The sequence below is a fragment of the Salmo salar genome, chromosome 01 (assembly GCF_965601325.2).
Source record: "Salmo salar chromosome 01, fSalSal1, whole genome shotgun sequence".
NCBI lineage: Eukaryota > Metazoa > Chordata > Actinopteri > Salmoniformes > Salmonidae > Salmo > Salmo salar.
This window is the reverse complement of record NC_138291.1, coordinates 62788696-62798645: the sequence shown is the minus strand read 5'-3', so window position 1 is coordinate 62798645 and position 9950 is coordinate 62788696.

The window sequence follows — 9950 nt, the reverse complement described above, 5'->3', positions numbered from 1 at the left end:
TAGCCCAATGATTTTGGAACAGCAGATTTACCTCAAGTCTCTTCCTAAATACCTACTCCATAGAAGTAAGGCAAGGCAACCTCAAAAGAAAATGCCATAAATGCATTAATCCATAGAATTCCAATTACAGTAGGTGTTGTCTCTTGTGAGTGTCCTGAAAATAGTGGTCAGGGCCTAGTTTCCCAGAGCCTTCGTAGCGTTAAGATCATCTTTAGAACCTTCTTACGATGTATCTTTAGTAGCCGAGGTGTTTCCCAAAGCCTTCGTTAGTAACGTGGCTCTTAAAACACTTCGTACATCTACAAGTGATCCAATCCATTCGCCAAAGTGCATCGTTAGATGCTTTTTTGCCCTTCCTCATCACTTTATTCACAGAAGATCTGAAAGTATGCTTTCAATATTTATACCACACGTAGTATGGGGATGCCCTGATACTAATCCTGTCATTAGTGGTAGAGGCAGGGAATGCCTTACTACAGTAAAACAACAGTAGTAAGCTCACAGACAGGGAAAGGCCCCTGACAATTTAGGCACCTAGATTTCTGATGATGAGTAAAAATGCAAAGTCATAGCTCTCTCTCTCTCTCTCTCTCTCTCTCTCCAAATCAATTCAATGGGGCTTTATTGGCATGGGAAACACATGCCAAAGCAAGTGAAATAAACAATCAGAATCTCTCTCCTCTTCCTCTTCACTCATTGGTGTGGCTAGATTAGCAGTGTTAGAAACTAAACAAAAAGGCATTTCCATAATTGTCAGCCACCCATAACCTCATGTGTTGTCCTTTTTGTGCTGACCAAGATTGTATCTGTTAATTACATCTGAGGTGTGACACTACAATAACTATATTCTAAATATGGTTGGTTTGGACTACATATCACACTATGGTCTGAAGGTTCCTGAAATATGACCTCAAATTACATCTGAGGTGTGACACCCCCCCCATACACGCACACACACACAAACACACGTATTCACACACACTAATTTGAGGGTAATTAAGGACCTGGACCCACAAATCAAATCAAATTTTATTTGTCACACGCGCTGAATACCAATGGTGTAGACTTTACCGTGAAATGCTTGCCTACGAGCCCTTCCCAACGATGCAGAGTTTAAAATAGTAACAAGAGGAATAAAATAAAATACACAAGACTGGAGCTACGAGTACCAGTACCAGATCAATGTGCAGATGCACAAGGTATTTGAGGCAAAGACACTATATACAGTGCATTTGGAAAGTATTCATACCCCTTGACTTTTTCCTCATTTTATTATGTTACAGCCTTATTCTAAAATATATTAAACTGTATTTTTTCCTCATCAAACTACACACAATGTCCCATAATGACAAAGCAACAAATTTTGAATACATTTTTGAAAAATGAAATAGCACATTTACATAAGTATTCAGACCCGTTACTAAGTACTTTGTTAAAGCACCTTTGGCAGCGATTACAGCCTCGAGTCTTCTTGGGTATGACTCTACAAGCTTGGCACATCTGTATTTGGGGAGTTTCTCCCATTCTTCTCTGCAGATCCTCTCAACCTCTGTCAGGTTGGATGGGGAGCGTCGCTACACAGCTATTTTCAGGTTCATGTCCGGGCTCTGAATGGGCCACTCAAGGACATTCAGAGACTTGTCCCGATGCCACTCCTGCGTTGTCTTGGCTGTGTGCTTATGGTCCTTGTCCTGTTGGAAGATAAACCTTCATCCCAGTCTGAGGTCCTTAGCGCTATGGAGCAGGTTTTCATCGAGGATCTCTCTGTACTTTGCTCCTGTTCGTCTTTCCCTCGATCCTGACTAGTCTCCCAGTCCCTGCCGCTGAAAAATATCCCCACAGTATGAAGCTGCCACCACCGTGCTTCACCGTAGGGATGGTGGCAGGTTTCCTCCAGACGTAATGCTTGGCATTTAGGCCAAAGAGTTCAATCTTTGTTTCGTCACACCAGAGAATCTTGTTTCTCATGGTCTGAGAGTCCTCTAGGTGCCTTTTGGCAAACTCCAAGCAGGCTTTCTTGTGCCTTTTACTGAGGAGTGGCTTCCGTCTGGCCACTCTACCATAAAAGCCTGATTGGGGGAGTGCTGCACAGATGGTTGTCCTTCTGGAAGGGTCTCCCATCTCCACAGAGGAACTCTGGAGCTCTGTCAGAGTGACCACCAGGTTCTTGGTCACCTCCCTGACCAAGGCCCTTCTCCCCCAATTGCTCAGTTTGACCGGGCAGCCAGCTCTAGGAAGAGTCTTGGTTGTTCCAAACTTCTTCCATTTAAGAATGATGGAGGCGACTGTGTTCTTGGGGACCTTCAATGCTGCAGACATTTTTTTGTACCCTTCCCCAGATCTGTGCCTCGACATAATCCTGTCTGTGAGCTCTAAGGACAATTCCTTCGACCTCATGGCTTGGTTTTTACTCAGACATGCACTGTCAACTGTGAGACCTTATATAGACAGGTATTGTATGTGCCTTTCCAAATCATGTCTAATTAATTGAATTTACCACAGGTGGACTCCAATCAAGTTGTAGAAACATCTCAAGGATGATCAAAGGAAACAGGATGCACCTGAACTCAATTTTGATTCTCATAGCAAAGGGTCTGAATACTTATGTAAATAAGGTATTTCTGTTTTCGCTTTGTCGTTATGGGGTATTGTGTGTAGATTGATGAGGGAAAATGTTGATTTAATCAATTTTAGAATAAGGCTGTAACGTAACAAAATGTGGAAAAAAGGAAAGGGTCTGAATACTTTCCGAATGCACTGTATACAAACGTATGTGGATACCTCTTCAAATTAGTGGATTTGGCTACTTCAACCACACCAGTTGCTGACTGGTGTATAAAATCGAGCACACAGCCATGCAATCTACATAGACAAACATTGACAATAGAATGACCTTACTGAATAGCTCAGTGACTTTCAACATGGCACCATCATAGGATGCCACCTTTCCAAGAAGTCAGTCTGTCAAATTTCTGCCTTGCTAGAGCTGCCACAGTCAGCTGTAAGTGCTGTTATTGTGACGTTGAAACGTGTAAGAGCAACAACGGCTCAGCCGCAAAGTGGTAGGCCACACAAGCTCACGGAATGGGACAGCTGAGTGCTGTAGCACGTAAAAACATCTGTCCTCAGTTGTAACACTCACTACAGAGTTCCAAACTGCCTCTGGAAGCAACGTCAGCACAAGAACTGTTCGTCGGGAGCTTCATGAAATGGGTTTCCATGGCCGAGCAGCCGCACGCAAGCCTAAGATCACCATGTGCAATGCCAAGCGTTGGCTGGAATGGTGTAAAGTTTGCCGCCATTGGAGTCATTGGAGCAGTGGAAACACATTCTCTGGAATGATGAATCACGCTTCACCATCTGGCAGTCCGACAGATGAATCTGGGTTTATTGGATGCCAGGAGAATGCATAGTGCCAACTGTAGAGTTTGGTGGAAGATAATAATGGTCTGGGGATGTTTTTCATGTTTCAGGCTAGGCTCCTTAGTTCCAGTGAAGGGAAATCTTAACACTACAGCAAACAATGACATTCTAGACGATTCTATGCTTCTAACTTTGTTGCAATAGTTTGGAGAAGGCCCTTTCCTGTTTCAACATGACAATGCCCCTGTGCACAAAGCAAGGTCCATACAGAAATGGTTTGTCGAGATCGATGTGGAAGAACTTGACTGGCCTGCACAGAGTCCTCAATTTATAAAATATATTATTTCCAAATAGTCCGAATTTGCAACTCATCATCCGTAGGAACTGTACTGTTACTGGGGGAACAAATACATAGAGGCAATGTAGTTGGCCGACGGCCCGGGGCTGGTCAAAAAAAAAGAGGAAGTCACATATTTGCCCAATCAATCAACCTCAAACTAACAGATATCAGGGTGTTTTATATAGAGACTAGGCCTACGGCACACACAGAACACAGGACACAGAGAGAACGGCTGTGGTTACACACAATGGACTTCTGATGGATCTCGTGATCAGTACTGCTCTTCTCTTGACCAGTACTGTAGCCCATGTTATGGGGAGCAGGGGGCTTGGAACATAAATTACATTAATTCATAAATACGGACTTTGTTGTAATTCTCGGTTTTTAACAAATTGTGTTCAAAATGTATGTTTTTGTTAGATACCTGTTTTGTCTATCCAGGTGTCAGTGGAGGTTCCCTTCTCTCTGTACTCTAGTGTGGGGGATGATGTCAGTCTGCCGTGTGCCAATGTGGTCCACCCTGACTGCTCCTCTACAGTTTGGCTCTACAGCAGAACTGCTATTGAGAAGGTATTTCAAAAGTGAGAAAATGAATTCAGTGAGAGACTGAGAGTGGTGTCTTACTGCTCTATACATGTTTGTAACATCAGCGCCGAGGATACTGGAGTCTACGTAGCCGACAATACCTTACAGAGGGCGAAGCACATCTTGGAGAGAATGCAATATGTCTGTTCTCAACATATCCGTGTCCACACCAGAGACAGATATAAAGCATCCTAGAAACGTAACCAATCATTTCTGGGGAAAAAATACCAATGTAAAAAATTGGTGGAAGTAGCATTTTGGAAATAAACTCTTAATTTGTCTACCTCACTTTTAAGGTCTCAGGTGGTACTATGGATCCTGTCGGGACAATCATCACCTCCCCAAAACAACCTATTGATGTTCAAAGTCCTCCAAAGCCCTCTCATTCAGGTAACAACAACATCAATTAGTTGCAAATCAGTCGCATAGGGCTCTGTGTGGCACTGCCCTGGATGGTAATTGTAATTGCAGTGTGCACAACTAGGAGGAACCGCCCAAAAGCAGAGGTGTCCTCTGGTATAGAGCTGTAAGTTTAGACTCTAAAGCGAACAAACCACTCCTCCTCACTCTGCCTCCTAGCTTAGTGCTAGACTTACTCTACAGTACCTTTAATGAATGTGTACGACTAAGAGATGATTTGCTGTTGCGTTTGTGCTGACATAATAAATAAAGGCTTTGAAATAAAACATGAAAATGTAGTGTATGTACAGTACATGGTATCTACTCAATGAGTGATGACAAATAATGTTTCACAAAGATTTTATATTTCTGTTGTGAAGCAAGCATTTCTCTTGTCATTTGCCTAAGATTAAGGGGATTGCTTATTCTTGAAACTGTAAAACATTCTCTACAACTTCTGTGTTTCTCTAAATCAGTCTCATTACCAGCTTCTAGTGTCTACAGTATAGTGTGTGTGTGTGTGTGCGCGTGTGCATGTGTGTGAGGTGTGTGCGCACGCGTGCATGTCTGTGAGTAGAAAGAGAGAGAGTTGGGAGGCAATGTGTGTATGGCACAGTAGGGACTGTAAAATGACACACACACAAACACTAACACACAATCTACACACATGTCATTCTTTAGTTGTATTGTTTGTATATCGTTGTATTTTACATTTGTGTTGCTGCTCTTGTCTGTCAGTTTATCAGTGTTTTGTTACTTGACCATGTTTTTGTGTGGACCCCCCAGGAAGAGTAGCTGCTGCTTCTGCAAAAGCTAATAGGGATCAGAATAAACCAATAAAACCAATAACTCTCAGCTACAGCAACAATATAGAACCAATTAAGAAACCACACTGTTTACTCGTTAGCTGCCTCAGATGTAGTTTCCCTCTCACCACAATCTCTTCTTCTGCTTACCTTCTATTATAGAAAATAATGATGGAACTCTTGGGACAATTTGTGGAGATGGTAATATGGCTTTCTGTAACTGTGTTCATGTTCTATCACATAAGCATGCTATAATTGGTTGTGTTTCTAATAGCAATGGCTTTAAAGTAATGCTTACTCCCTTCATTGTCGCTTAGAACTCCATAATATCCGTCTGCTAAAAACAATGCAATTGTGTTGTTACAGGAACAAAGAGAACTTGTTGGAACAAACAGCTGGGGAGAACACTGGCATGTGCAGAGGAAGCTCCTTTGTGAACCCTATGATTGACTAGTGTGCTGTAGAACAATAGTGTTGTCATTTAATACTGAGTGTTGATTTCTTGTTGGTTGGTGAATTCGTCCATTCATTATGTTCCTGTCTTGTGCACACAGTGTAAGAATATAATTACAGTGGTCACCACACCGCCATTCACACCGGGCTCATGTTATTGATTATAGTTAGAAATGAATGTCGTTTTTTATGCTTTTCAGCCCTCCCTGAAGTTGAAAATAGGGGTCATGTGTGTTCTGTGCAAGGTTCAAATGAAAGGAGTGTAATTGGCTAAGTAAACTCTTTCAAATAAGGTAAGTCCCATAGGTTAACCTGGGAACCCCCATATGGTTTGAAAATTGGTTCCACAAAATATTTTCAACACACCAAATAGTTGTTAAGTTTGAAACCCTGTGTGAGGATTTGGCAGTGCATGCAGGTGTGTGTGTGTGTGTGTGTGTGTGTGTGTGTGTGTGTGTGTGTGTGTGTGTGTGTGTGTGTGTGTGTGTGTGTGTGTGTGTGTGTGTGTGTGTGTGTGTGTGTGTGTGTGTGTGTGTGTGTGTGTGTGTGTGGCAAGTGTAAGTGTGTCCTTCAGCCTCTCTGAGTCAGCAGACAGTGTGTCCCACCTGCTCTTCCACTGTCATGCTGATACTGGCATAGCTGAGTCATCCTGGAGTATGGCCATGTTGGTTATTCACAGCAAGTGGCAAATCACATCAACAGAAAATTAAGGATTCTGTGAATGAATGACCTGAGTCAATGAGGTTGATACATGTACCAGGTATTCCTGTCCGGCTGCACAGATGTATTATGATTTTAATAGGATGTTTTACATTGTCCTGTCAGAAGAAATCTGTCATGTAAATAATGTAACTAATGCTTCCAAACAGCAGAAACACAATCTTGAACGTACATAAATTATGCAACAGGTTGAGTTTGTGGTTTCAGCATTTCTTCATTGACATGTAAAGTTGATGGATTAAAATAGAGCCAAAATGGAGTAGCTGTTTCGTATGAGCAAATCAGTAACTGCCTTTGTCATGTAGAAATCCAAATTCACTATATTCATATGGGCTATTGTGATGAGCATTAGCGAGGTTGAGAACAACCATCATTTCACCTTATATTAAATTCTCATTCAGACAACCTCAGGATGAAATACATTTGCCATTGTGGAGGGAGGATGTGTAAAATGGGAAACTGTGACTCTGAGAATTCCGATCTGGAATTCCACTAAGTCTGTTTAAGTCTGAGTAAGACAAAGCCAATCCATCATCACGGGAATCTAATTTCCGCTCTTTGTCCGATGCAAATGAACAATGTTCTCTATCCCCGTTGTCTTGCCAATACTCCAGGAGAGGTGGGAAAAATGTCATACCATCCGTCTTCTGTTTAGTAAGTAGTGTGGGTGTTCAACACATGAGGGCTCACATATCATCTGCATAACTGAACAGACACAACATTTGCTCTCTGTTATCACAAATGCTTAGTTTATCTGCTAAAGATGCAATATAATGTTCATTTCAGAAATAGCTCATCTTAGAAGAGAAGAGAAATCTGCACACTTCTATTGCTAGTAACACCGTTGTTCATTGAAGAAATAGCCAATCTGAAATACATTTTGTCATCTGTAAATGACAATTTAGTGTGCATTTTTGAATACCTCAGAACACATGATCTGTGTCCTGCTCCGCCTTGTCGACACATCACAGACCAATATGAAAGAGCTGAGCAAACGCGTGTCTTTCTGCTAAAAATATACTGATATCATCATTTCCCAAGAATTTTCAAGAGGGTGGTGCACCCCTAATTGTTTAAAAGAATTAAAATAGAAGTTGAATGAATTATGCAGCCGTGCTACAGACAGGAGATTTGAGGGTGGGAGATAGAGATATGTGAAATACTAACAGATCAAATATTGTATAGCTTTCATCTCGGCATGTGAGCATATTCACTGGGAAACTAAAGGTAATAGCGACACACTGGAGATCCAGAGAGAAAAACACAAACTCCTCCATATACTGTACAAGCAAATATAGTACTAATAGGGTATGACAACTCCTTGGTCTTCTGTCTTTTCATTCGTCCTGTTTTCATAGGTTTGTAGTGTACAATGCAACTTATTCCGAGGACACTGTCCTATAGGGTCAAATAATGATGGATTAATAATAACAAAACCTAAATTATGAAGTTGCACATACAGTTGGTAAAAAAAGCAAATGTCTTGTTTTTCAGCCAAACAAGCAAAATATTCCAAACTTGTTGTTTAGACTGTTAACACACACCCCTGCAACTAGGGGTCGTGTTTTACAAGGCTGCTCAGAGCCTGAAAATCACTTTAAAAGTACTTCTTAGACAAATTATGTTACCTTAAAGTTAAAAGTAGGAGGTTGTTATGGAAATATTACCATGATGATTCAGCCAACCAACCCCAAAGCTGCAGTTGGAATTGCAGTAGAAGCCATCTGCAATGTTTCATGAACATAATGAATGAACGAGGGTTCTTGCGTACAAAGATTATTTGATTCTTTCTGGATTCTTTCTTTCATATGTTTGCTTTACTTTATACTGTAATATGAAACAATTTAATTATAATTCAAAAAAAAAATATATATATATATTATTATTTGATAACTGTTTTTTTGTTGATTAGCCTAGAGGTTTCTAAAAGCAGTTACTATCTTTTTGGAAGTCAATTCTAGTTGTGTTGTACTAACACTCAACCAACATTATCCTAAAAAAGGTAGAGGGAAACTCAATAATAACTAAATCATTCCAAAAAACTCTAAACCACATTTTTCCTCATTGTTTCTCTGTACTCTCTCTCATTCTATCTCAGACCAGTAGGCTGCGTGGGTAAAATCACTGAGGAAGCCAAGCCAGTAAAAAAGCAATTTTACAACCTATGTTGTAATAATTGAGTTGTTTGCTCTATAACCAATTAGTTCATGAGTCACCGTGATATACAATAAGTTTGAGTTTATTTACTCTTGCTCACAGATAAAACTGAAGAAATTCTGAATTTACATTACTAATAGTTGCAAAACAATCATTTAAAATACATAACACATAATACGTGACATAAATAGAATTTTGAACAATTGAAAAACATTGGACATTTTAATGATGGAAATGTAAATATTAAAATGTGATTTAAAAAAATATAGTTATTATACAGATAGCAGTGGATAGAGTGGCATTTCGCAGTTGGTTCGAACGGGCAGTTAAACAGGACAGTTTGTGTCTGTTTCTCAGGAGCATGGTGGTGCGGTTACCTATTTTTTGAGGGAGCAGGTCATTCAGTGGATGGTCAAGAATGTGCATGTCTTTCAGGCCATTAAAACAAAAAGAAAACAAAAAGACAAGTCACACAGTGGCTGAACAGTGGCTGAATAAATTCGACTACACATACACTACAGTTCAAAAGTTTGCGGTCACTTAAATGTCCTTGTTTTTGAAAGAAAAGCACATTTTTTGTCCATTAAAATAACATCACATTGATCATAAATACAGTGTAGACATTGTTAATGTTGTAAATGACTATTGTAGCTGGAAACGGCTGATTTGTGATGGAATATCTACAGTTGAAGTCGGAGGTTTACATTCACCTTAACCAAATACATTTAAACTCAGTTTTTCACAATTCCTGACATTTAATCCTAAAAAAAATTCCCTGTTTCAGGTCAGTTAGGATCACCACTTTATTTTAAGAATGTGAAATGTCAGAATAATAGTAGAGAGAATGATTTATTTCAGCTTTAATTTCTTTCATCACATTCCCAGTGGGTCAGAAGTTTAAATACACTCAATTAGTATTTGGTAGCATTGCCTTTAAATTGTTTAACTTCGGTCAAACGTTTCGGGTAGCCTTCCACTAGCTTCCCACAATAAATTGGATGAATATTGGCCCATTCCTCCTGACAGAGCTGGTGTAACTGAGTCAGGTTTGTAGGCCTCCTTGCTCGCACATGTTTTTTTCAGTTCCGCCCACAAATGTTCTACAGGATTGAGGTTAGTGCTTTGTG